Raw genomic sequence first — 27448 nt, forward strand, 5'->3', positions numbered from 1 at the left:
AACTACCTCATGGACACAAGACTGCCTCGTGCACACAAGACTACCTCACGGACACAAGACTGCATCTAGACACAAAACTCCATCATGGACACAAGACTGCCACATGACCACAAGACTGCATCTAGACACCAGACTGCCTTGTGCATACATGGCTGCCTCATTGACACAAAACTACCTCATGGACACAAGACTGCCTCGTGCACACAAGACTACCTCACGGACACAAGACTGCATCTAGACACAAGACTGCCTCATGGACACAAGACTGCCCCATAAACAGAAGACTGCCTAATGGACACAAGACTGCCTCGAGCACACAAGACTGCCTCGTACACACAAGACTGCCTCATCTACACAAGACGGCCTCATGAACACAAGACTGCCTCATGCACACAAGACTGCCTGGTGCATACAAGACTGCCTCGTGGACACAAGACTGCCTCATGGACAAAAGACTGCCTCATGAACACAGGACTACCTCTTGGACACAGGACTGCCTCGTGCATACAAGACTGTCTAATGGATACAAACAAGACTGTCTGATGGACACAAGAATTCCTCATGCACAGAAGACTGCCTCATGGACACAAGACTGCCTCAGGGACACAAGACTGCCTCATGCACAGAAGATTGCCTTTTGCACACAAGACTGCCTCATGGACACAATACTGCCTCATGGACACAAGCCTGCCTCATGGACACAAGACTGCCTCATGCACATAAGACTACCTCATACATACAAGCCTGCTTCATGCACAGAAGACTGCCTCATGGACACAAGATTGCCTCAGGGACTCAAGACTGCCTCGTGCACAAAAGTTTCCTCGTGCACACAAGACTGCCTCATGCACACAAGTTTCCTCGTGCACACAAGACTGCCTCATGGACACAAGACTGCCTAATGGATACAAGACTGCATAATTGACACAAGACTGCCTCATGCACACAAAACAATCTCATGGACACAAGACTGCCTCTTCCACATTAGACTACCTCATACATACAAGACTGCTACATGCACAGAAGACTGCCTCATGGAACAAAGACTGCCTCATGCACACAAGATTGCCTCATGAACACAAGACTGCCTCATGGACACAAGACTGCCTCGTGCACACAAGACTGCCTCGTGCACACAAGACTGCCTCAAGGACACAAGACTGCCTCATGGACACAAGACTGCCACATGAACACAAGACTGCATCTAGACACCAGACTGCCTCATGGACACAAGACTGCCTCATGCACACAAGAACACCTCATGCACACAAGAAAGCCTCATGGACACAGGACTGCCTCATGGACACAAGCCTGCCTCATGCACACAAGACTGCTGAATGGACACAAGACTGCCTCAGGGGCACAAGACTGAGTAGTGCACACAAGATTGCCTCATGCACACAAGACTGCCTCCTGCACAAAAGACTGCCTCCTGGGCACAAGAATGCCATGTGCACACAAGACTGCCTAATGGACACAAGACTGCCTCGTGCACACAAAACTACCTCATGGACACAAGACTGCCTCATCCACATAAGACTGCCTCATACATACAAGACTGCTTCATGCACAGAAGACTGCCTCATGGACACAAGACTGCCTCAGGGACACAAGATTGCCTCGTGCACACAGGATTGCATCGTGCACACAAGACTGCCTCATGACACAAGACTGCCTCATGCACACAAGACTGCCTCATGACACAAGACTGCCTCATGCACACAAGACTGCCTCATGCACACAAGACTGGCTCATGCACACAAGACTGGCTGATGCACACAAGACTTCCTCATGGGCACAAGACTACCTCATAGAAACAAGACTTCCTTGTGGACACAAGACTGCCTCATGGACAAAAGACTGCCTCATTGACACAAGACTGCCTCCTGCACACAAGTTTCCCTAATGGACACAAGACTGCCTCATGGACACAAGACTGCCTCGTGCACACAAGACTGCCTCATGGACACGAGACTGCCTTGTGCACACAAGACTGCCTCATGGACACAAAACTGCCAGGTGGACACAAGACTGCCTCGTGCACACAAAACTGCCTCATACTTACAAGACTGCCTCATGCACAGAAGACTGCCTCATGGACACAAGACTGCCTCGTAGAAACAAGACTGCTTCGTGCACATAAGACTGCCTCATGGACACAAGACTGCCTCGTAGAAACAAGACTGACTCATAGACACAAGACTGCCTCGGAGACACAAGACTGCCTCATGCACCCAAGATTGCCTCGTGCACACAAGACTGCCTCATATACACAAGACTGGCTCATGCACACAAGACTGCCACATGAACACAAGACTTCATCTAGACACCAGACTGCCACATGGACACAAGACTGCCTCATGCACACAAGATTGCCTCATGCACAGAAGACAGCCTCATGGACACAGGACTGCCTCATGGACACGGGACTGCCTCGTGCACACAGGACTGCCTTGTGCATACATGACTGCCTCATCGACACAAAACTACCTCATGGACACAAGACTGCATCGTGCACACAAGACTACCTCACGGACACAAGACTGCATCTAGACACAAAACTGCCTCATGGACACAAGACTGCCACATGACCACAAGACTGCATCTAGACACCAGACTGCCTCATGGACACAAGACTGCCTCATGGACACAAGACTGCCTCCTGCACACAAGTCTCCCTAATGGACACAAGACTGCCTCATGGACAAAAGACTGCCTCGTGCACACAAGACTGCCTCATGGACACAAGACTGCCTCATGGACACAAGACTGCCCCATAAACAGAAGACTGCCTAATGGACACAAGACTGCCTCGAGCACACAAGACTGCCTCATCTACACAACACGGCCTCATGGACACAAGACTGCCTCATGCACACAAGACTGCCTCGTGCACACAAGACTGCCTCGTGGACACAAGACTGCCTCATGGACACAAGACTGCCTCATGAACACAGGACTACCTCTTGGACACAGGACTGCCTCGTGCATACAGGACTGTCTAATGGATACAAACAAGACTGTCTGATGGACACAAGAATGCCTCATGCACAGAAGACTGCCTCATGGACACAAGACTGCCTCAGGGACACAAGACTGCCTCATGCACAGAAGATTGCCTTTTGCACACAAGTCTGCCTCATGGACACAATACTGCCTCATGGACACAAGCCTGCCTCATGGACACAAGACTGCCTCATGCACATAAGACTACCTCATACATACAAGCCTGCTTCATGCACAGAAGACTGCCTCATGGACACAAGATTGCCTCAGGGACTCAAGACTGCCTCGTGCACAAAAGTTTCCTCGTGCACACAAGACTGCCTCATGCACACAAGTTTCCTCGTGCACACAAGACTGCCTCATGGACACAAGACTGCCTAATGGATACAAGACTGCATAATTGACACAAGACTGCCTCATGCACACAAAACTATCTCATGGACACAAGACTGCCTCTTCCACCTTAGACTACCTCCTACATACAAGACTGCTACATGCACAGAAGACTGCCTCATGGAACAAAGACTGCCTCATGCACACAAGATTGCCTCATGCACACAAGACTGCCTCATGGACACAAGACTGCCTCGTGCACACAAGACTGCCTCGTGCACACAAGGCTGCCTCAAGGACACAAGACTGCATCTAGACACAGGACTGCCTCATGGACACAAGACTGCCACATGAACACAAGACTGCATCTAGACACCAGACTGCCTCATGGACACAAGACTGCCTCATGCACACAAGAACGCCTCATGCACACAAGAAAGCCTCATGGACACAGGACTGCCTCATGGACACAAGCCTGCCTCATGCACACAAGACTGCTGAATGGACACAAGACTGCCTCAGGGGCACAAGACTGAGTAGTGCACACAAGATTGCCTCATGCACACAAGACTGCCTCCTGCACACAAGACTGCCTCCTGGGCACAAGAATGCCACGTGCACACAAGACTGCCTAATGGACACAAGACTGCCTCATGCACACAAAACTACCTCATGGACACAAGACTGCCTCATCCACATAAGACTGCCTCATACATACAAGACTGCTTCATGCACAGAAGACTACCTCATGGACACAAGACTGCCTCAGGGACACAAGATTGCCTCGTGCACACAGGATTGCATCGTGCACACAAGACTGCCTCATGACACAAGACTGCCTCTTGGACACAAGACTGGCTCATGCACACAAGACTGGCTGATGCACACAAGACTTCCTCATGGGCACAAGACTACCTCATAGAAACAAGACTTCCTTGTGGACACAAGACTGCCTCATTGACAAAAGACTGCCTCATTGACACAAGACTGCCTCCTGCACACAAGTTTCCCTAATGGACACAAGACTGCCTCATGGACGCAAGACTGCCTCGTGCACACAAGACTGCCTCATGGACACGAGACTGCCTTGTGCACACAAGACTGCCTCATGGACACAAAACTGCCAGGTGGACACAAGACTGCCTCGTGCACACAAGACTGCCTCATACTTACAAGACTGCCTCATGGACACAAGACTGCCTCGTAGAAACAAGGCTGCTTTGTGCACATAAGACTGCCTCATGGACACAAGACTGCCTCGTAGAAACAAGACTTCCTCATAGACACAAGACTGCCTCATGCACCCAAGATTGCCTCGTGCACACAAGACTGCCTCATATACACAAGACTGGCTCATGCACACAAGACTGCCTCATGGACACAAGACTGCCTCATGCACATAATACTACCTCATACATACAAGACTGCTTTGTGCATACAAGACTGCCTCATGGACACAAGACTGCCTCAGGGACACAAGACTGCCTCGTGCCCACAAGATTGTCTCATGCACACAAGACTGCCTCATGGACACAAGACTGCCTAATGGATACAAGACTGCCTAATTGACACAAGACTGCCTCATGCACACAAAACAACCTCATGGACACAGGACTGCCTCGTGCACACAAGACAGCCTTGTGCACACAAGACTACCTCATGGACACAAGACTGCCTAATGCATACAAGACTGCCTAATAGACACAAGACTGCCTCATGCACACAAAACTACCTCATGGACACAAGACTGCCTCGTGCACACAAGACTGCCTCATGGACACAAGACTGCATCTAGACACAAGTCTGCCTCAAGGACACAAGACTGCCACATGAACACAAGACTGCCTAATTGACACAAGACTGCCTCATGCACACAAAACTACCTCATGGACACATGACTGCCTCGTGCACACAAGACTGCCACATGAACACAAGACTGCATCTAGACACCAGACTGCCTCATGGGCAAAAGACTGCCTCATTGACACAAGACTGCCTCCTGCACACAAGTCTCCCTAATGGACACAAGACTGCCTCATGGACACAAGACTGCCTCGTGCACACACAACTGCCTCGTGCACACAAGACTGCCTCATACTTACAAGACTGCCTCATGCACAGAAGACTGCCTCATGGACACAAGACTGCCTCATAGACACAAGACTGCCTCAGGGACACAAGACTGCCTCATGCACCCAAGATTGCCTCATGCACACAAGACTGCCTCGTGGAATCAAGACTGCCTCATGGATACAAGACTGCCTCATGGACACAAGACTGCCTCATAGAAACAAGACTGCTTCGTGCACATAAGACTGCCTCATGGACACAAGACTGCCTCGTAGAAACAAGACTGCCTCATGCACACAAGACTGCCTCATAGACACAAGACTGCCTCAGGGACACAAGACAGCCTCATGCACCCAAGATTGCCTCGTGCACACAAGACTGCCTCATATACACAAGACTGGCTCATGCACACAAGACTGCCTCATGGACACAAGACTGCCTCATGCACATAAGACTACCTCATACATACAAGACTGCTTCATGCATACAAGACTACTTCATGGACACAAGACTGCCTCAGGGACACAAGACTGCCTCGTGCCCACAAGACTACCTCATACATACAAGACTGCTTCATCCATACAAGACTGCTTCATGGACACAAGACTGCCTCAGGGACACAAGACTGCCTCGTGCCCACAAGATTGCCTCATGCACACAAGACTGCCTCATGGACACAAGACTGCCTCGTAGAAACAAGGCTGCTTTGTGCACATAAGACTGCCTCATGGACACAAGACTGCCTCGTAGAAACAAGACTGCCTCATAGACACAAGACTGCCTCATGCACCCAAGATTGCCTCGTGCACACAAGACTGCCTCATATACACAAGACTGGCTCATGCACACAAGACTGCCTCATGGACACAAGACTGCCTCATGCACATAATACTACCTCATACATACAAGACTGCTTTGTGCATACAAGACTGCCTCATGGACACAAGACTGCCTCAGGGACACAAAACTGCCTCGTGCCCACAAGATTGTCTCATGCACACAAGACTGCCTCATGGACACAAGACTGCCTAATGGATACAAGACTGCCTAATTGACACAAGACTGCCTCATGCACACAAAACAACCTCATGGACACAGGACTGCCTCGTGCACACAAGACAGCCTTGTGCACACAAGACTACCTCATGGACACAAGACTGCCTAATGCATACAAGACTGCCTAATAGACACAAGACTGCCTCATGCACACAAAACTACCTCATGGACACAAGACTGCCTCGTGCACACAAGACTGCCTCATGGACACAAGACTGCATCTAGACACAAGTCTGCCTCAAGGACACAAGACTGCCACATGAACACAAGACTGCCTAATTGACACAAGACTGCCTCATGCACACAAAACTACCTCATGGACACAAGACTGCCTCGTGCACACAAGACTGCCACATGAACACAAGACTGCATCTAGACACCAGACTGCCTCATGGGCAAAAGACTGCCTCATTGACACAAGACTGCCTCCTGCACACAAGTCTCCCTAATGGACACAAGACTGCCTCATGGACACAAGACTGCCTCGTGCACACACGACTGCCTCGTGCACACAAGACTGCCTCATACTTACAAGACTGCCTCATGCACAGAAGACTGCCTCATGGACACAAGACTGCCTCATAGACACAAGACTGCCTCAGGGACACAAGACTGCCTCATGCACCCAAGATTGCCTCGTGCACACAAGACTGCCTCGTGGAATCAAGACTGCCTCATGGATACAAGACTGCCTCATGGACACAAGACTGCCTCATAGAAACAAGACTGCTTCGTGCACATAAGACTGCCTCATGGACACAAGACTGCCTCGTAGAAACAAGACTGCCTCATGCACACAAGACTGCCTCATAGACACAAGACTGCCTCAGGGACACAAGACAGCCTCATGCACCCAAGATTGCCTCGTGCACACAAGACTGCCTCATATACACAAGACTGGCTCATGCACACAAGACTGCCTCATGGACACAAGACTGCCTCATGCACATAAGACTACCTCATACATACAAGACTGCTTCATGCATACAAGACTGCTTCATGGACACAAGACTGCCTCAGGGACACAAGACTGCCTCGTGCCCACGAGACTACCTCATACATACAAGACTGCTTCATCCATACAAGACTGCTTCATGGACACAAGACTGCCTCAGGGACACAAGACTGCCTCGTGCCCACAAGATTGCCTCATGCACACAAGACTGCCTCATGGACACAAGACTGCCTAATGGATACAAGACTGCCTAATTGACACAAGACTGCCTCATGCACACAAAACAACCTCATGGACACAAGACTGCCTAATTGACACAAGACTGCCTCATGCACACAAAACTACCTCATGTGCACAAGACTGCCTCGTGCACACAAGACTGCCTCATGGACACAAGACTGCATCTAGACACAAGACTGCCTCATGGACAAAAGACTGCCACATGAACACAAGACTGCCTAATTGACACAAGACTGCCTCATGCACACAAAACTACCTCTTGGACACAAGACTGCCTCGTGCACACAAGACTACCTCATGGACACAAGACTGCATCTAGACACAAAACTGCCTCATGGACACAAGACTGCCACATGAACACAAGACTGCATCTAGACACCAAACTGCCTCATGGACACAAGACTGCCTCATGGACACAAGACTGCCTCCTGCACACAAGTCTCCCTAATGGACACAAGACTGCCTCATGGACAAAAGACTGCCTCATGCACACAAGACTGCCTCATGGACACAAGACTGCCTCATGGACACAAGACTGCCTCGTGCACACAAGACTGCCTCGTGCACACAAGACTGCCTCATGGACACAAAATTGCCTGGTGGACACAAGACTGCCTCGTACATACAAGACAGCCTCATGCACACAAGACTGCCTCGGGGACACAAGACTGACTCATGCACACAAGACAGCCTTGTGCACACAAGACTACCTCATGGACACAAGACTGCCTAATGCATACAAGACTGCCTAATTGACACAAGACTGCCTCATGCACACAAAACTACCTAATGGACACAAGACTGCCTCGTGCACACAAGACTGCCTCATGGACACAAGACTGCATCTAGACACAAGACTGCCTCATGGACACAAGACTGCCTAATTGACACAAGACTGCCTCATGCACACAAAACTACCTCATGGACACAAGACTGCCTCGTCCACACAAGACTGCCACATGAACACAAGACTGCCTAATTGACACAAGACTGCCTCATGCACACAAAACTACCTCATGGACACAAGACTGCCTCGTCCACACAAGACTGCCCCATGGACACAAGACTGCATCTAGACACAAAACTGCCTCATGGACACAAGACTGCCACATGAACACAAGACTGCATCTAGACACCAGACTGCCTCATGGACACAAGACTGCCTCATGGACACAAGACTGCCTCCTGCACACAAGTCTCCCTAATGGACACAAGACTGCCTCATGGACACAAGACTGCCTCGTGCACACAAGACTGCCTCATGGACACAAGACTGCCTCATGGACACAAGACTGCCTCGTGCACACAAGACTGCCTCGTGCACACAAGTCTCCCTAATGGACACAAGACTGCCTCATGGACACAAGACTGCCTCGTGCACACAAGACTGCCTCATGGACACAAGACTGCCTCATGGACACAAGACTGCCTCGTGCACACAAGACTGCCTCGTGCACACAAGACTGCCTCATGGACACAAAACTGCCTGGTGGACACAAGACTGCCTCGTACATACAAGACAGCCTCATGCACACAAGACTGCCTCGGGGACACAAGACTGCCTCATGCACACAGACTGCCTAATTTTATTTATTTATTTAGCAATTTATAGAGCGCCTGGTGACCCGGAGGCATCCCCGCGCTATGAGATCAGTGGAGAGCTGAGGTGAGGGGGAGGGATACTATTTGGGAAAAAGGAAAGTTTTCAATCTTTTACGAAAGAGGAGGTGACAGGATTCCAGACGCAGACTGCGAGGAAGTGAGTTCCATCCTGAGGACGCTTTGACCGCAAAGCGTCGCCCACCGGTGCGTACCTTCCTGAATCTGGGGACAGTGGCCAGGCGTTCGTTGTCCGAGCGCAGGAGTCTGGGAGCTTTGTAGGGGGTGACCATGTCTTTCAGGGCAGCTGGGCCTACACCGTTGATGAGTTTGTGGGCAGTGCATAGAGCCTTGAATTCTACCCTCTGGCGCACAGGAAGCCAATGTAGGGCCTTGAGGGCAGGCCTGGCCGAAGCTCTGGGGGGGAGACTCATAATGAGCCGCGCCGCCGCGTTTTGAGTGCGTTGGAGTTTCGCCAAGGTGGATTCGGGGGCACCGAGGAAGACGGCGTTGCTGTAGTCTAGCCGGGCAAGAATGAGACCCTGAACTAGTAGTTTTCTGGATAGGGGAGGAAGAAGTGGAAGGATCTTGCGGAAGGATCGCATGAGTCCAAAACAGATTCCTGCTGTTTTGGCTGCCTGGGTGTTCATGGTCAGCTCAGGTTCCAGCCAGACTCCCAGTGTCTTAATTTCCTTTTTCGGGGTTGGCACCTCACCGAAAACGTCTGGCCAGACCGACGGGGGAATGGTTGTCCATTTCTTGCCCATGAGCATGATTTCAGTTTTTACTCCGTTGAGCTTCAGAGAGGACTCGCTCATCCAGCTGTGAACGTCCTGGAGGCAGTTCAATAGGTTGTCTGGGTGGTTGTCAAGGTGAGATAATGAGACGACCAGTTGCGTGTCGTCCGCATAGCTCACTATTTTTATCCCGTAAGGGGTAACAACATCCTCAAGGGGGGCCATGTAAACATTAAACAGGGTGGGACTAAGCGAAGACCCCTGGGGGACTCCGCTTGAGAGTGGTAGAGGGGCAGAGTGTTAGTTGCCGTCCCAAACCTGGAATGAGCGGCCTGATAGAAAAGAGTCTATCCAAGCGAGCGCAGCGCCCGCGATTCCTGCCCTGGCCAGACGATGGAGAAGGACACGGTGGTCCACCGTATCAAAGGCTGCACTGAGGTCAAGGAGGATCACTGCCACTGATCCTCCTGAATCCAGAATGCACCTTGCCTCCTCGATGACAGCGAGGAGTGCGGTGTCCGTGCCATGGCCGGGGCGGAATCCAGTTTGAGACTGACGCAGGAGTTTTTTGGCCTCGAGGTACTGGGAAAGTTGCACATTAACCAATTTCTCAGCCATCTTGCTGATGCATGGGAGAAGCGAGATTGGTCTGTAGTTGGCCATGTCATCAGGGTCCAATTGAGGTTTTTTGAGAAGAGCCTTGACAACAGCGCTCTTCCAGTTCGGAGGAACAGAGCCTTGCGAAAGAGAGATGTTGATTAGTTCCATGATAGTGGGAGCTATGCTAGTGGACACTGTTTTTAAGGATCTTACAGGGGCAGGGTCAAGGGGAGAGCCGCTTTTCATCTTGGCCAGTGTAGAGACTACTTCGTTCAAAGATACTGCTCTAAATGTGGACAGCTGAGGGTGTAGGCTGTTACCCATAGGGTTAGTGGCCCCCTCTTTGTCCGTGTGGTTGGATGGACTGGTAGGTGGGAGGGAGGCTAGTATCCGGGCAATTTTGGAATCGAAGTAGGTAGCCAGTTCCTTACTTCTGTCCGGAGGAGGTGGGTGCGATGAGGGTGGCGCTGGTATTTTAAGTAGTTCTTTGGCTATGAGGTAAGATTCCCTCGCCGAGTTGGAGGAGTTTTTTATTCTGGCGTCATAGTAGGTGGCTTTGGCAAGCTTCAAGGTGGATTTATAGATTCTTACTGAGCTGCGGTAGGCATCCTTACTGGCATGGAGCCAGTCCTTTCTCCACAATCTCTCTGCTTTTTTGCACTCTTTGCAGAGAGATCTGAGTTCAGGGGTGTACCAAGGGGCAGAGCCCATTTTCCCGTTTTTTTCCTCACGAGTTTTTATGGGGAGGATGGAGTCGAGGGAGGTGGAAATCCACTCCCTGAACTGTTTGTCCGCAGCGGTCGGGTCATCCAGGAGCCTAGGGGTTGTTGAGTTTAGGGCTCTGGACCAGTCCTCCGCCGAGAGTCTGGCCCATGCCCTATCCCTGGTATAGGTGGCTGGTTTGTGGGGTTTCCTGAATGCCCCTGGTAAGTGGATAGTGACCCAAAAATGGTCCATCCACGGGAGTGGGAGAGAGTCTTTAATTTGAAGGGGATGGGTGTTAGTGAACACTGGGTCTAACAGATGTCCCTTATTGTGTGTGGCTCCGGAGTTGGCAAGATGGAGGCCGTATGCCGCCAGGTCATTGATCAAGTCGGATGCCCCTGTGTCTAGAGGGTCGTCGAAGTGTATGTTTAGGTCTCCTAAAATCGAGAAATTGGAAGTAAGATGGGCCAAGGATGATACGGATTCCACAAGAGCGACTACAAAGGGGCAAAAATGGCCGGGGGGGGCGATATACCAGTAGGCCCGACAGGGTACTGGTCGGGGCTAACTGGATGTTAAAGAGGCAGCTTTCGGAGTCCAGGATTTGGGCATCGCTAGCTCTGCAAGAGAGGTGATCCCGGTAGATAATGGCTAGTCCGCCTCCTCTGCCGGAGGGGCGTGGTTGGGACTGGATAAGGAAGACCGGGGGAAGAACCATGACTACATCCGAATTCGAATGGTCGGCAATCCACGTTTCTGTAAGGATCAGTATATCCAGGTCGTGGTCTGCTATGAGGTGATTAATGAGCAGGGCATGCATGGGTAGCGACCTGCAGTTTAATGTGGATATTTTAAGGCCCGGGGGTGGAACTGGAGGTTTGGGGAGTTGTAACTGGACAGGATTGCAGATAATGCAGCTAGTAAAGGGTCCATTTAGATCGTGTACATAGTTGCAAGTGCTGTCGTTAGTGGGTCTGAGACAAAGAAGGTCTCGACGGGAATAGCTTACCCTTGTGGGAGCTGGATCCGGCATAGGTTCTGGCCCTAAGCCCGGTCGTGCGCGGACGGGCGCAGACGGGCTTGCCTTAGGCGCGCCTTCGGCACGCAAACGGCGCTCCCGCTGCGCTCGTCCGCTGCGCTCGTCCGCTGCGCTTGTGCGGCAGGCACATTTGTAGGAGGTGTAGGGGGCGTGGCCTCCCGTATGGGCGTGTCTCCGCCTTGAACTGCGAAGGAGGGAATCACTGGTGCAGCGTTAAGATCCGCTGTGTCAGGGGGTCTGCGGGGAACTGCTCGGCGCGGTGCACAGTGCCCGTGAAGTGAGTAAAAAGGTTTTTTAAAAGAATCAAACACAATTTTTAAAAGAGTAAATCCTCCGGCTTTCCGCCTCAGAGGTCAGCACAATCTACTGTCGCGCTTTTCGATCGGCGCTTAAGTAGGCTAGCGGGTGGGCGTGGCCTCAGGTGGGCGTGGCCTCCCGTGTGGGCGTGTCTCCGCCTTGAACTGCGAAGGAGGGAATCACTGGTGCAGCGTTAAGATCCGCTGTGTCAGGGGGTCTGCGGGGGACTGCTCGGCGCGATGCACAGTGTCCGTGAAGTGAGTAAAAAGGTTTTTTAAAAGAATCAAACACAATTTTTAAAAGAGTAAATCCTCCGGCTTTCCGCCTCAGAGGTCAGCAAGACTGCCTCATGCACACAAAACTACCTCTTGGACACAAGATTGCCTCGTGCACACAAGACTACCTCACGGACACAAGACTGCATCTAGACACAAAACTGCCTCATGGACACAAGACTGCCACATGAACACAAGACTGCATCTAGACACCAGACTGCCTCATGGACACAAGACTGCCTCATGGACACAAGACTGCCTCCTGCACACAAGTCTCCCTAATGGACACAAGACTGCCTCGTGCACACAAGACTGCCTCATGGACACAAAACTGCCTCATGGACACAAGACTGCCTCGTGCACACAAGACTGCCTCGTGCACACAAGACTGCCTCGTGCACACAAGACTGCCTCGTGCACACAAGACTGCCTCATGGACACAAAATTGCCTGGTGGACACAAGACTGCCTCGTACATACAAGACAGCCTCATGCACACAAGACTGCCTCGAGGACACAAGACTGACTCATGCACACAAGACAGCCTTGTGCACACAAGACTACCTCATGGACACAAGACTGCCTACGGCATACAAGACTGCCTAATTGACACAAGACTGCCTCATGCACACAAAACTACCTCATGGACACAAGACTGCCTCGTGCACACAAGACTGCCTCATGGACACAAGACTGCATCTAGACACAAGACTGCCTCATGGACACAAGACTGCCACATGAACACAAGACTGCCTAATTGACACAAGACTGCCACATGAACACAAGACTGCATCTAGACACCAGACTGCCTCATGGACACAAGACTGCCTCATAGACAAAAGACTGCCTCCCGCACACAAGTCTCCCTAATGGACACAAGACTGCCTCATGGACACAAGACTGCCTCGTGCACACAAGACTGCCTCATGGACACAAGACTGCCTCATGGACACAAGACTGCCTCGTGCACACAAGACTGCCTCGTGCACACAAGACTGCCTCATGGACACAAAACTGCCTGGTGGACACAAGACTGCCTCGTACATACAAGACTGCCTTGTGCACACAAGACTGCCTCATTGATACAAGACTGCCTCATGGACACAAGACTGCCTCATGGATACAAGACTGCCTAGTAGAAACAAGACTGCCTCATGGACACAAGACTGCCTCATGGACACAAGACTGCCTCCTGCACACAAGTCTCCCTAATGGACACAAGACTGCCTCATGGACACAAGACTGCCTCGTGCACACAAGACTGCCTCATGGACACAAGACTGCCTCATGGACACAAGACTGCCTCATGCACACAAGACTGCCTCGTGCACACAAGACTGCCTCATGGACACAAAACTGCCTGGTGGACACAAGACTGCCTCGTAAATACCAGACTGCCTTGTGCACACAAGACTGCCTCATTGATACAAGACTGCCTCATGGACACAAGACTGCCTCATGGATACAAGACTGCCTAGTAGAAACAAGACTGCCTCATGGACACAAGACTGCCTCAGAGACACAAGACTGCCTCATGCACCCAAGATTGACTCGTGCCCACCAGACCGGAAAGCACCGGCACAAATTAAGCACTGGTGCAAGGGTGCCTGTGGGGGCGCATGGCAACAGTTTGTACGCCAGCGCAGGGGGAAGCACAGAGATGCAACATATTTTTGTAAATATGTTGCATCCATGTGCTTTGAAAGTGACTCAGGGCCATAAGTACAAAGAAGTGGCGGAGTGAGGCATAAGCCATCATGGCTTAATGCCTCACTCCACCACTTCAGAAGTGCAAGGCTGCACCATATTTACACGAATAAGGTGCAGCCTTGCGTTTCCCCCTGCACTGGCGCTAAGTTTAGCAGCTTAGCGCCAACGCAGGCACCCTTGAACCATAGTGCAAGCATGTCTGCGTGCTGGGGAATATTGTTTATGTGTAGGAAGGTGTCCCTTCCCTGGGCTTAATTTTGGATCAGTCTTCTATTTACTCAAACCCCTGTAAATAGGGGGCAGCGTCAAAATCAATGGGTATTGCAGTGGAATGCCCACAGCAACACCCATTGCCCACCTCTTTTGCGCTAAGCATAGCGTGAAAGGGGGCCTTATTTACAAGGCAGCGTTAAGTCGCGTTAAGTGGCTTAAACGCTGCGTTGTTAGCAAGGCCTTGCCCCTATCCTTGGAAAAAGTGATGTTCCTGTAGGATAGGGGCTTGTACATATACCCCTCAATGGGGCTCAGCCGAATGGCTTGTGACACGCACTGAGGGGCATATCAAAAACAACTGGCGATAATTATCGCTAAGCGCACTTAGCGCTAGGATAATTATCGCCGGCTAGCGTGGATTTTTATCGCTGAGATAGCGTGCTATTAGCAACGCTTATCTCAAAAGCGATAAAAATCCTAGCGCTAACTGCCTAACGTGAGATTATCGCTGGAAACCCAGCGATAATCTCACGAAATGTGGCGTTAGCTTGTTGATAGGGACTCACAAACTTAGCCATGATATCCTCCTTCCATAGGATATTATGGCTAAGTCAGTCCTGAAGCAGGCGTAAGGAAAGTAGCGATAACAGGGGTTATTGCTACTTTTCCTGACGCTATGCTTCATAGCGTGGGGCTTGATGATAGGAGAAATGTCGCTCTCCTGTCATGTTAGGTCAGGAATGCCCACTTTGCATCTCATTAGAGATGCAAAGCTGGGCGTTAGGAATCCCGACGCTAAAGCAAGGTTTCACGCGTTAGCGTGACCTTACTAATTAGGCGATAAAATTATCGTCGTTTTTTGGCCGAAAACGGCCACAAAAGCGGCGAAAATTTTCTATCGCCTCGTTGTTGATATGCCCCTGAGTCACTTTCCTTGTAAATCTGCCCCTCAGTTTGGATTGTAGCAAAAGCGACTCCGCTTTCCATCCTTCCAGGATCGATGCAAAGACCCTTTCAGATGCGCTGCTGCTGTGAGATAAGGAAAGGCAGCGTGAGAGCAACACCCACTTTCCCCATGATCCTTTGCATGATATCTACATACAAGCCGATATGGAACTTTACTTCCTCTGTTATGACATTAGAAATATTTTATACAATCAACGCTGCCTTGCTTTATTTCCCAGCAGCGCAGCCCATATTTCTAAATATTGGTAATTCCCAAAAGTTGCTCTGTGACACTAACACAAATAGGTGAACTATTTTTGCGGGTTCGTCTATTGTAGAAGTTGAGGTGAATGGTAATGTTTACTGTTTCGGTAGACTTGTTCTCGTAGTTAGGTTTTACTCGCACTTCGTGTGGCAGTGAAATCTTTCTCGAAATTTTTGAAAGTCTGTTCCAGGAGGAATCGTCTGATATCTGTGATATAAAAAGCTTTGGTTGATCTTGTACTATATGTGAAGATTCAATTACGATCGATTTTATAAGCGTTTTAATTATTAAGAGGAAATTTAGATCAATTTTACCGGAGTAAACTTTCCGGTCTTTTATGTAAACACGTAGGGCCTATTTCAGGATGGGGGAGGTGGCGGGTGAGGACGAGGGAGTGCAGTGCTCCGTTCCGTCGCTAGAGGTCAGACTGTTTCAGTACAAATTGGCAACACGGTGGGTTTAGCTCTTGTGCCGCCACCGCCTGGTACAGAAACAGGCTCCCTCCTGCCTTGGGTGGTCGGTTCAAGTCCATGCGAGGGGTGGAGACAACCTGCAGAGGCGCCACCGACCTGTCTGCATGAAGGTTCTGCCTGTAGTACCTCCCTTTGACCTGCTCCAATGATTCCACCCAACTGGTTGTAATCTTTTTTTCTTGTAATAAGCTGCAGGCACCAGGTCTGATTAACAATATTTTGCCCCACGACAGCGCAGCAAGCATTCCTGCTGCACTGCCTTGCCTCAAAAGAAAAGGGCAGTAATGCGCGGGGGCTTATTTACAAGCCCCTTGCGCCGCTGGTGCAACACTTTTAATGTGTGAAAAAGTGACGTGCCAGCAGCGCCAGGGGCTTGTAAATAAGCCCCTCTGTATGCACAAGATATGCACATTCCTGTCTTTTCCCCTGCGCTGGCGCATGATGGGCTGCCATGAGCCATCGCAGGCACCTTTACACCTTGGTGCAAGGAAGGGTCTTTGCGTTGTAGTTGTTTTTGTCCGGAAAAGGACACCTTCCTGTACAAAAACAATCACGAGATGTATTGTCCTCTTTCAATGTGTGTTTCAGAATGCAGCACACATAAAAAAGAAAAAGTGAGGGGAAATAAAGGTATTTCTCCTCGTTGCGCCTCCCCTACGCCTCTGTGGTACTTTAGAATTTGGGACCGCGTAGGAGGCAGGGCCCTACCCCTGTCTATTCCGGTATTAGCGAACCGCGAATGGTCAATGCGGTATGTACAAGTGCTTTGCATAACATTTCATTGATAAATGCACTATGTATACGATGTTACACATTGACTTCGTGGGTTCCATCTTGGAGCGGTGGCCATCTTATGGTTGCCCTCACATAGGCTACACATTACGAACAAATACGGGCCTTTAGAACACATCTGCTTTCTATTTGACTTCTCTGTGACCTGTGCAGCTTTGCTCCGCTGCCCCAGGTCAGTCCGGTCCCACGAGCTCCCCGTCCTACGGCTACCTGTGATTAGCATCAGGGTTTGACACACCATAAAGCCTCTTCATGAACACAAGCCTCCGGCTAATCTCTTTCACACCTGACTCTTCCTGCTTTATGGCTTGTTTTACCAACAGGAGATGCCCGTGTTTATTGGGGCCTGTTGATATCTGATGTGGGATCTGAGCCTCGCTGGGTAAATAATTGTGGGCTGGCTTAACTGGAATGTGGGATGGTCATCATGACTCTGCCTTTTCGTTTGTAATGAATACATGTGAATGACCATATTGTAAAACGAGGAATGTGTGCCTGAAGCATGATATTTTGTATATAAGGAGAAGGCCGTTTCTGTAAGTTTAAGCAGTCTCCTGAGAACATACATTGTGTTGTACTTCTCGGATACCTGTAATTGGTCTGCAGCCAATAAATCGATCTTTGACTTCACCTAGAAGACTCTGTGTTTCTGTAGGTCTGAAACAGGAAGAACCCGAAGTCTTAGGGTGTGTTCCCCTGCACCGCTGGGTTTTAAAAACCCAGTACTTCACCTCCAATGGGCTGGCACAGAATCTAACGCATCTCTAGGTTTACGAACCTTTTAAATCTGGGAATGCATCAGGTTACATGGATGTTGTGTAGAAACACCCACATCAACACCCATGCAACGAATGCGTGAACGGGCTGGGGGTAAATTTACAAGGCCATGAAAAGCCTCGCAAGGTGGCTTTACATGGCCTTGTAAATATGAGCAGGCACACTGCAGTGCCGGAGTCCCAAATAAAAGTGACGCTCTGGCGGTGCAATGGGCTTGTAAATAAGCCCCACTATGTTTAGCACCTATTAACTCCCACAATTCTCCTCCAATCTCATGCACACAAGACTGGCTGATGCACACAAGACTTCCTCATGGGCACAAGACTACCTCATAGAAACAAGACTTCCTTGTGGACACAAGACTGCCTCATGGACAAAAGACTGCCTCATTGACACAAGACTGCCTCCTGCACACAAGTCTCCCTAATGGACACAAGACTGCCTCATGGACACAAGACTGCCTCGTGCACACAAGACTGCCTCATGGGCACAAGACTACCTCATAGAAACAAGACTTCCTTGTGGACACAAGACTGCCTCATGGACAAAAGACTGCCTCATTGACGCAAGACTGCCTCCTGCACACAAGTCTCCCTAACGGACACAAGACTGCCTCGTGCAAACAAGACTGCCTCATGACACAAGACTGCCTCATGCACACAAGACTGCCTCATGGACACAAGACTGTCTTGTGCACACAAGACTGCCTCATACATACAAGACAGCCTCATGCACACAAAACTACCTCATGGACACAAGACTGCCTCATCCACATAAGACTGCCTCATGGACACAATACTGCCTCATGGACACAAGACTGCCTCGTGCAAACAAGACTGCCTCATGACACAAGACTGCCTCATGCACACAAGACTGCCTCATGGACACAAGACTGGCTCGTGCACACAAGACTGGCTCGTGCACACAAGACTGCCTCGTGCACACAAGACTGCCTCGTGCACACAAGACTGCCTCATGGACACAAAACTGCCTGGTGGACACAAGACTGCCTTGTGCACACAAGACTGCCTCATACTTACAAGACTGCCTCATGCACAGAAGATTGCCTCATGGACACAAGACTGCCTCGTAGAAACAAGACTGCCTCATGCACGCAAGACTGCCTCATAGACATAAGACTTGCCTCAGGGACACAAGACTGCCTCATGCACCCAAGATTGCCTCGTGCACACAAGACTGCCTCATGGAATCAAGACTGCCTCATGGATACAAGACTGCCTCATGGACACAAGACTGCCTCGTAGAAACAAGACTGCTTCGTGCACATAAGACTGCCTCATGTACACAAGACTGCCTCGTAGAAACAAGACTGCCTCATGCACACAAGACTGCCTCATAGACACAAGACTGCCTCAGGGACAGAAGAATGCCTCATGCACCCAAGATTGCCTCGTGCACACAACACTGCCTCATGGACACAACACTGCCTCATGCACACAAGACTGCCTCATGCACACAAGACTGCCTCATGCACATAAGAGTACCTCATACATACAAGACTGCTTCATGCACATAAGGCTGCCTTATGGACACAAGACTGCCTCAGGGATACAAGACTGCCTAATGGATACAAGACTGCCTAAATGACAAAAGACTGCCTCATGCACACAAAACAACCTCATGGACACAAGACTGCCTCGTGCACACAAGACAGCCTCGTGCACACAAGACTGCCTCGTGCACACAAGACTGCCTCATGGACACAAGACTGCCTCATGCACACAAAACTACCTCATGGACACAAGACTGCCTCGTGCACACAAGACTGCCTCATGGACACAAGACTGCATCTAGACACAAGACTGCCTCATGGACACAAGACTGCCTAATGGATACAAGACTGCCTAATGGATACAAGACTGCCTAATTGACAAAAGACTTCCTCATGCACACAAAACAACCTCATGGACACGAGACAGCCTCGTGCACACAAGACTGCCTCGTGCACACAAGACTGCCTCATGGACACAAGACTGCCTCATGCACACAAAACTACCTCATGGACACAAGACTGCCTCGTGCACACAAGACTGCCTCATGGACACAAGACTGCATCTAGACACAAGACTGCCTCATGGACACAAGACTGCCTCGTGCACACAAGACTGCCTCATGGACACAAGACTGCCAGATGGACACAAGACTGCCTCGTGCACACAAGACAGCCCCATGCACACAGACTGCCTCATGGACACAAGACTGCCTAATGGACACATGACTGCCTCATGCACACAAGACTGCCTCCTGCACACAAGACTGCCTCGTGCACACAAGGCTGCCTCATGGACACAAGACTGCCTCTTGGACACAAGACTGCCTCATGGATACAAGACTGCCTCGTAGAAATAAGACTGTGTCATGGACACAAGACTGCCTCAGAGACACAAGACTGCCTCATGCACCCAAGATTGACTCGTGCCCACCAGATTGCCTCATGGATACAAGACTGCCTCATGGATACAAGACTGCCTCATGGACAAAAGACTGCCTTGTGCACACAAGACTGCCTCACGGACACAAGCCTGCCTCATGCACACTGACTGCCTCATGGACACAAGACTGCCTCATGCACACAAGATTGCCTCATGCACACACGGCTGCCTCATGGACACGGGACTGCCTTGTGGACACAAGACTACCTCATGCACACACACATGACTGCCTCATGGACCTAAGACTGCCTCATGCACACAAGACTTCTGAATGGACACAGGTCTGCCTCAGGGACGGAAGACTGCCTCATGCACAAAAAACTACCTCATGGACACAAGACTGCCTCATCCACATAAGACTGCCTCATACATACAAGGCTTATTCATGCACAGAAGACTGCCTCATGGACCAAAGACTGCCTCATGGACCAAAGACTGCCTCATGGACACTAGACTGCCTCATGCACACAAGACCGCCTCATGGACACAAGACTGGCTTATGCACACAAGACTGGCTCATGCACACAAGACTGCCTCATGGGTACAAAACTGCCTCATAGAAACAAGACTTCCTTGTGCACACAAGACTGCCTCATGGACACAAGACTGCCTCATGGGCACAAGACTGCCTTATGGACACAAGACTGCCTCCTGCACACAAGTATACCTAATGGACACAAGACCTCCTCATGGACCCAAGACTGCCTTGTGCACACAAGACTTCCCCATGGACACAAGACTCCTTAATGGACACAAGACTGCCTCGTGCCCACAAGACTGCCTCATGGACACACAACTGCCTGGTGGACACAAGACTGCCTCATACATACAAGACTGCCTCATGGACACAAGACTGCCTCATGCACACAAGACTGCCTTATGGGCACAATACTGCCTTATGGGCACAAGAGTGCCTCCTGCACACAAGACTCCCTAATGGACACAAGACTGCCTCATGGACACAAGACTGCCTCATGGGCACAAGACTGCCTCATGGACACAAGACTGCCTTATGGGCACAAGACTGCCTTATGGGCACAAGACTGCCTCCTGCACACAAGACTCCCTTATGGACATAAGACTGCCCCATGGATACAAGACTGCCTCATGGACACAAGACTGCATCATGAGCACAAGACTGCCTCTTTTGTTTGACTGTCTGGGAGGACGACCTGCACCTCCCATGCTCCTGTGCTATTGCAGGCAGAAGGAGAAGAGGAGGGTTGCATAACAACGCATATAGGGCCAACATTACTCCTGCTGCTCGGAGGTGCCTGGGCTGTGCCCAGACAAAGATCGGGCAAAAGGAGGGTATGTCTGCACCCCTCCCCTACCAGTTGAGGCCGAACCGGGACCTCTCTCTTTGATCTGCCTTTTAACTCTTTTGAAATGGACAAAAAGAAACCTATTTTGCCCATGATGAGGTGAAAGAGCATTCTTCCTGTTTATCATTAATTCATTTTTAACTATTTTTAACTACAGCTGTGGAGGCCTTAAAATTGCGTCAATCGAAGAATAGTGATTGGTCTCCTTTAATTTTATGGAAAGACGACTTCGAACAATCCTCTTTTCTTGCTGCTCGCAGGCAAGAAAAGCATTACTTCTCTTTACAATTATGCATAGTCATCAGTTATTTAGCTTTTTAATTATATTTTTTATTGGCCTCTCTGTCCACACTCTCTCTTAATGCTTGTATACAAAGCCGTTACGTCCAAAGTCATTAAAATCATGTTATTATCCAACGTAAGGTCGGACAAAATTCCGCAGACATGCTTTGCATCTCGTATAAATGACGGTAGAATACTCACCATCGGTTTGAGAAAGATGTCCACATATTCGGATATTCTTTCTGTGGGACCCTCATTGCCCGAAATTATGGGCCTCCCTGGTGGGAAGGGGAGGTTCTTTAGAATTTTAGGGAATGTATAGATAACTGGGTATCTGGCTCCGTCTACTTTTAGGTAGGTAAACTCTTCCTTATCCAGTATGGCCATCCCATGCCACTGTTTCAAATGTCGGTTAGTTTCCATATTGGATTTTAATAGTTATATTGTCGTCCCTCCTCAAGTTTCTTAAGGCTTGTCTCTCCCCATATGTCAAGTTGTCAGTAACATGAGGGGGGTCACTGTTTCTTATGGTTAAATTTATCAAGATCTGCAAGTACTAGCTTATGAAAGATGTCAATGTTGTTCCCTGTGTGTGGAGTGGGTGTCCATTTAGATTTTTCCTTGAGGCCGCTTGCAATTGGTGTATCACTCATCACATTCAAGTCCCTCATGATAATATCAGCAGTAACCAATTCATCTTCACAATCAGTCAGTGACATTAACAGTCTGGTATCCATTATTTCTTGAATGGTAATGTCACTCAATTGATACCTTCAATGCTGTTTGTTAGTCTCTTTATTCACTTGATTATACATCATGAAATGTTTCTTAATTTTCATTCGTCTCACAAACTTGTAGAGATCATTCTTTAATTCACATATGTTATCTTTATTTCTAGGACAGAAGCTAAGTCCTTTTTTCGGAAGAGACACATCATCATCAGATAGACTTTTCGGTGACAGATTCACTATATTGACATCATCTATTTTTTCTGGTTCCATGACTTCGTTCTCATTCCAAGTCTTTCTTCCCCTACTGCCCCCTCTTTTCCCCCTTCTTGTCTTGGGCCTGGTGTGGGACGCCTGTTTTGTTCCCTGTTGCCTCTTTTGATCCTTTGGACCTCCCTTAAAAAAGTTTTTCACTACTGGCTGTGTCTATTGAACTATCTCCTTGTTCAGAATCCCCTCCACTGGTAACCGGTGTATCGAGGGATGTGGAGCTCGAGCTGACTCATGCTCCTTCCTTGGTTTTATTTTGATCATCTTTTGTAACTAGATAATCATATTTTTTTGCGAATGTAAAAATTCTACCATTTAGGTAGTCAAATTCATGCACCCTTAGCTTTTTTGTCTTTCGAACTTTGATCTTGTAAATCTGCCCCTATGTTTATAAGGGCAGTGACTTCAAGTTCTACTGCAAGGATGTAGCTTGGTTGTTATATACTGCCGTGTTAGTGTTCTCTTGGTTTTGGCTTACAGACGTTATAAATGTGAATATAGAAGGTCGGTTGATTTTCGTTTTTAATCACGTATGACATGTTTTTTCACGAGTGGTTTTGGTTCTATCTTCTGTCACTGTGTGACACATTGGTGCCTAACTGGTGTTTAGTAATATACAAATAGAACTATATTCAAGCACATCGTTTTACATGGGTATCAATACTAGGTATCCTAGGAATGCAGCATCCTCAGACCTTTTGCGTGACCTCACTTCTGTGTGTTTTGGAAACCATGGCTGTACTTCTATGCATGTACCTACACAGCACTATAAAAGGCTAATTAATAACAGGTGAACATGTCACGGTGGAGTGTCTTCCACAAGAATAACATTACAATTATATAGCCATTAGTGTCATTATATTAGTGACTGTGTATCATATCTCTATTTAGCCTTGAAAAAGTCGCATGGACAACCATACTGAGGCGACGAAACACGTCTTTGCTTGGAATCTACTCACAAGGAAAAGCTCGAAGAAAGAATAAAAGAGCAAAGAAATACCTTGGATTGATTATTTTTGCAAATTCTGTGTGACCAACAATTGTAACTTATATCATTTATATATATTACTTGTGCTGAGGATCAAAAATTACGTTGTTTGTACCTTAGGCCACATTTGCTAGAGAGGCTGGTGGTTCTAAAAACAAGTGGAATTACCTTTTTAGGCGCCCATTTCCTATCAATTATACCGCCATTCCTCTATATACTGTACTTTCTATCCCTACTCTGATGATGATAATGAGCATTTGGTGGATTCAGAATTTTGGTTCGGTCATAAATTAAACAAGCATTTACAATGCAATAGGTCTCGCATTTGCAAGAGTTTAGGCAATTGGCATTGTAAATGATTATGCTTTGTATTTATGTTTTAAACAAAAAAAATAATTAAAAGGCATTGTCACTTACAATGCCAATAGCTATAATATAATAAATTAATTTACTACGGTGGCAATGTGGTGGAGACGGCCAGCACTTCCCCCAGGAGCACAGTGGAGGAGGGCAGCACTGTGGTATCATGTGACACCATTGCTGCCAACAAAAAGCCAAAAGTGGTTATCGTGGAAATTGGAATCTATGAATCGCTTGCTGCTCCAATTGGAAAGCAGGGTATCCGTTGTTCCCACTCGGTATCATCTCCCGCAGTGAAAACAGGAGGGGCTACTGTGGCTGTGCCTTCTTTTATACACTTCTGTGTGCATGACCATGGCTGTGTGCTTTTAAATGCACATGGGTTGTGTTTGGTTGTCCATATGTGCTTGTTATAGGAGGTGACGGAGAGAGGATGTAGCCTTACGGCTACAGCGGGCGACCTCGAAGATGGGAAACAGCTGGGGAACCGGGTTCGTCTCTGCAGGGACATTTAACATCCGGTGATTCTGGAAAAATAACGTAATCTCCCCGTGCCTAACAAAAATAAATGTGTCCATCTATAATGAAACTTGTGCTCATGTCAAGCCTCTGATACCTGATATCTTTGAGTCCAGTTTGCGATATATAAATCTTGTAAAAATAAATAAAAATAATAGCACATGTGGGTCCACTTAATGAGACAGCACTTTATTTGCGTGCTGAAACGCACCATATTATGTGATAAGGAAACCTACCCCCTTGTTGCTACAGCAGATGTAGGCTTGCACTCGCACAGCATACGTGTGTACACAAACTCAAACCAGTGTGTCTCTGGAGGAAGGCAGCACTGTGGTATCATGTGCTACCAATGCTGCCAGCGAAAAGCCAAAAGTGGTTATTGTGGAAATGGGAATCAATGAATCACTCGCTGCTCCAATTAGAAAGCAGGGTACCCGTTGTTCCCACTCGGGAGCTGCTGTGGCTGTACCTTCTTTTATACACTTCTGTGTGCATGAAAATGGCTGTGTGCTTTTAAATGCACATGGGTTGTTATTGGTTGCCCATATGTGCTTGTTATAGGACGAGAGGGAGAGAGGATGTAGCCTTATGGCTACAGTGGGCGACCTCGAAGCTGGGGAACAGCTGGGCAACCAGGTTTGTCTCTGAAGGGACGTTTTACATCCGGTGATTCTGGAAAATAACGTAATCTCCCCGTGCCTAACAAAAATGAATGTGTCCACCTATAACGAAAGTTGTGCTCATGTCGAGCCTCTGATTCCTGATATCGGCGGCAGTGTGCAAACTTCGGGAGCAGCAAAGAAAACAAGTAATCCCTAAATGAATAGATAACAGCCAGCAGCGGAACTAAACTGTAGTTGGTCGGTGCTGCTTCCTGCAAAACGGAGGTAAAACGGAACTGACATATCGGAACAAAAGCCAACCTTAAGCCAGATAACACGAGCAATGACAGAATCAACCAATGGGAAGCGACAGGAGAAATGACCCTCCATGTTTGTGTTTACTACAGGTCTTGCGACAGCGCATGCGCTGTCTAAGCGAGACCTAAAAAAAGGAAAGTTGTTACTTCTCAAAGTGATCCTTTTAACTCAAAAGCTATTTTAAATTCAGAAGGTCACCCCATGTTTGAACCTAAGCGAATCCATCCGGCCTCATTCTTCGCAATGACTTCCTTCTGCCCATGTTGAGGAATATATTTCCAGTAAGTTGCGCTTAACATTAGATAAACGGACAAGAGCCAAATTAGATTCCGCATGTCCCAGGCCGTCGTTGCCTTCCAATATCACTTTGACCCCCTCTATTGACCCAAAAGTTGACTTTCTTCAAATTTGGCAAAGATCCATGCAGAGTGTAGACAAAGCATGGTCAATCTAGCAGGACAAAATGTTGAACATTGTAGTCACTCTCCCGCATTTTAGATCTAGCGGAGTCAGCCAGATTGGAAAATCTGTTCATTGATGCAGAGGGATTGTCCATGTGGACACAAAGGGCCTTCTGCTTATTGGGGAATGGCAACTTGGCTATTACTCGTCAGAGAAGGAAAGGACTTAAGATTAGATCCAAAATGTGCAAATTTGGCAACTATAGATCTATAGAATTAAGCAAATACGTCACAACATTTGCTTTTCTAGATAAAGCCCAACAGTCTTTAAAAAAGATCTTTACTCAGTGGGTTTTTGCCCCGGCCGGCAGAGGCAGTAGCCGCTTTGCCGGCCGTTCCTATAGAAATCAAGCTTTCAGAGACTTGAACAACTACAATTACTAGGATTTAACCCCTTCAGCGCTGCGCGGATTCCCCCGCGGTGCTGAAGGGTTCGAGCGCGGGCGTGGCCATGACGGAACGGTTCCGTCATGAGCACAGCTCAACCGATGCTCATGACGGAACCGTTCCGTCATGAGCATGGAAGGGGTTAAGACCATAGCTCTATCCCAAAGGAGGCTGAAGATTCCACAGCCACAAGCCAAAAGCTCAAAGAGGTGCAAACCAAACAGGTAAGTCATCCTTCTGGCCTTCGTATTGTAGGGGTGTAGTTAAGATTCCTCCTCAACAAATGGTGTACCATAACTACATTCCTTAGGGTGTTGAATGCAGTCCAAGGTTATTCTATAGATCCTCATGCAATTTATTTTCAGATTCATCATCCAACTCCATTAAAAATTTCAAACAGAGGGGCATATTTACAGCAGAATTTAGAAGCATGGTGTTAAGCAAACATTGCTAACGCCACGCTTCTCCATTCTGAAAATGCAGGTATGCGCCATCTTCACAAGAATGCGGCACACCCCTGTGTTTTTCCTAGCGTTGGTGCTGAGTTCAGCTGCCTAGCGCCAACGCAGACACCCTTGCACCATAGTGCAAGGGTGTCTACGTTGGGGGACCTTCCTGCACATAAACAATCATAGGCAATCTGCTGTTTCTATGTGTGCTGCACAAGGC

Source organism: Triturus cristatus, chromosome 4_2 (assembly GCF_964204655.1).
Source record: "Triturus cristatus chromosome 4_2, aTriCri1.1, whole genome shotgun sequence".
NCBI classification, from domain to species: Eukaryota; Metazoa; Chordata; class Amphibia; order Caudata; family Salamandridae; genus Triturus; species Triturus cristatus.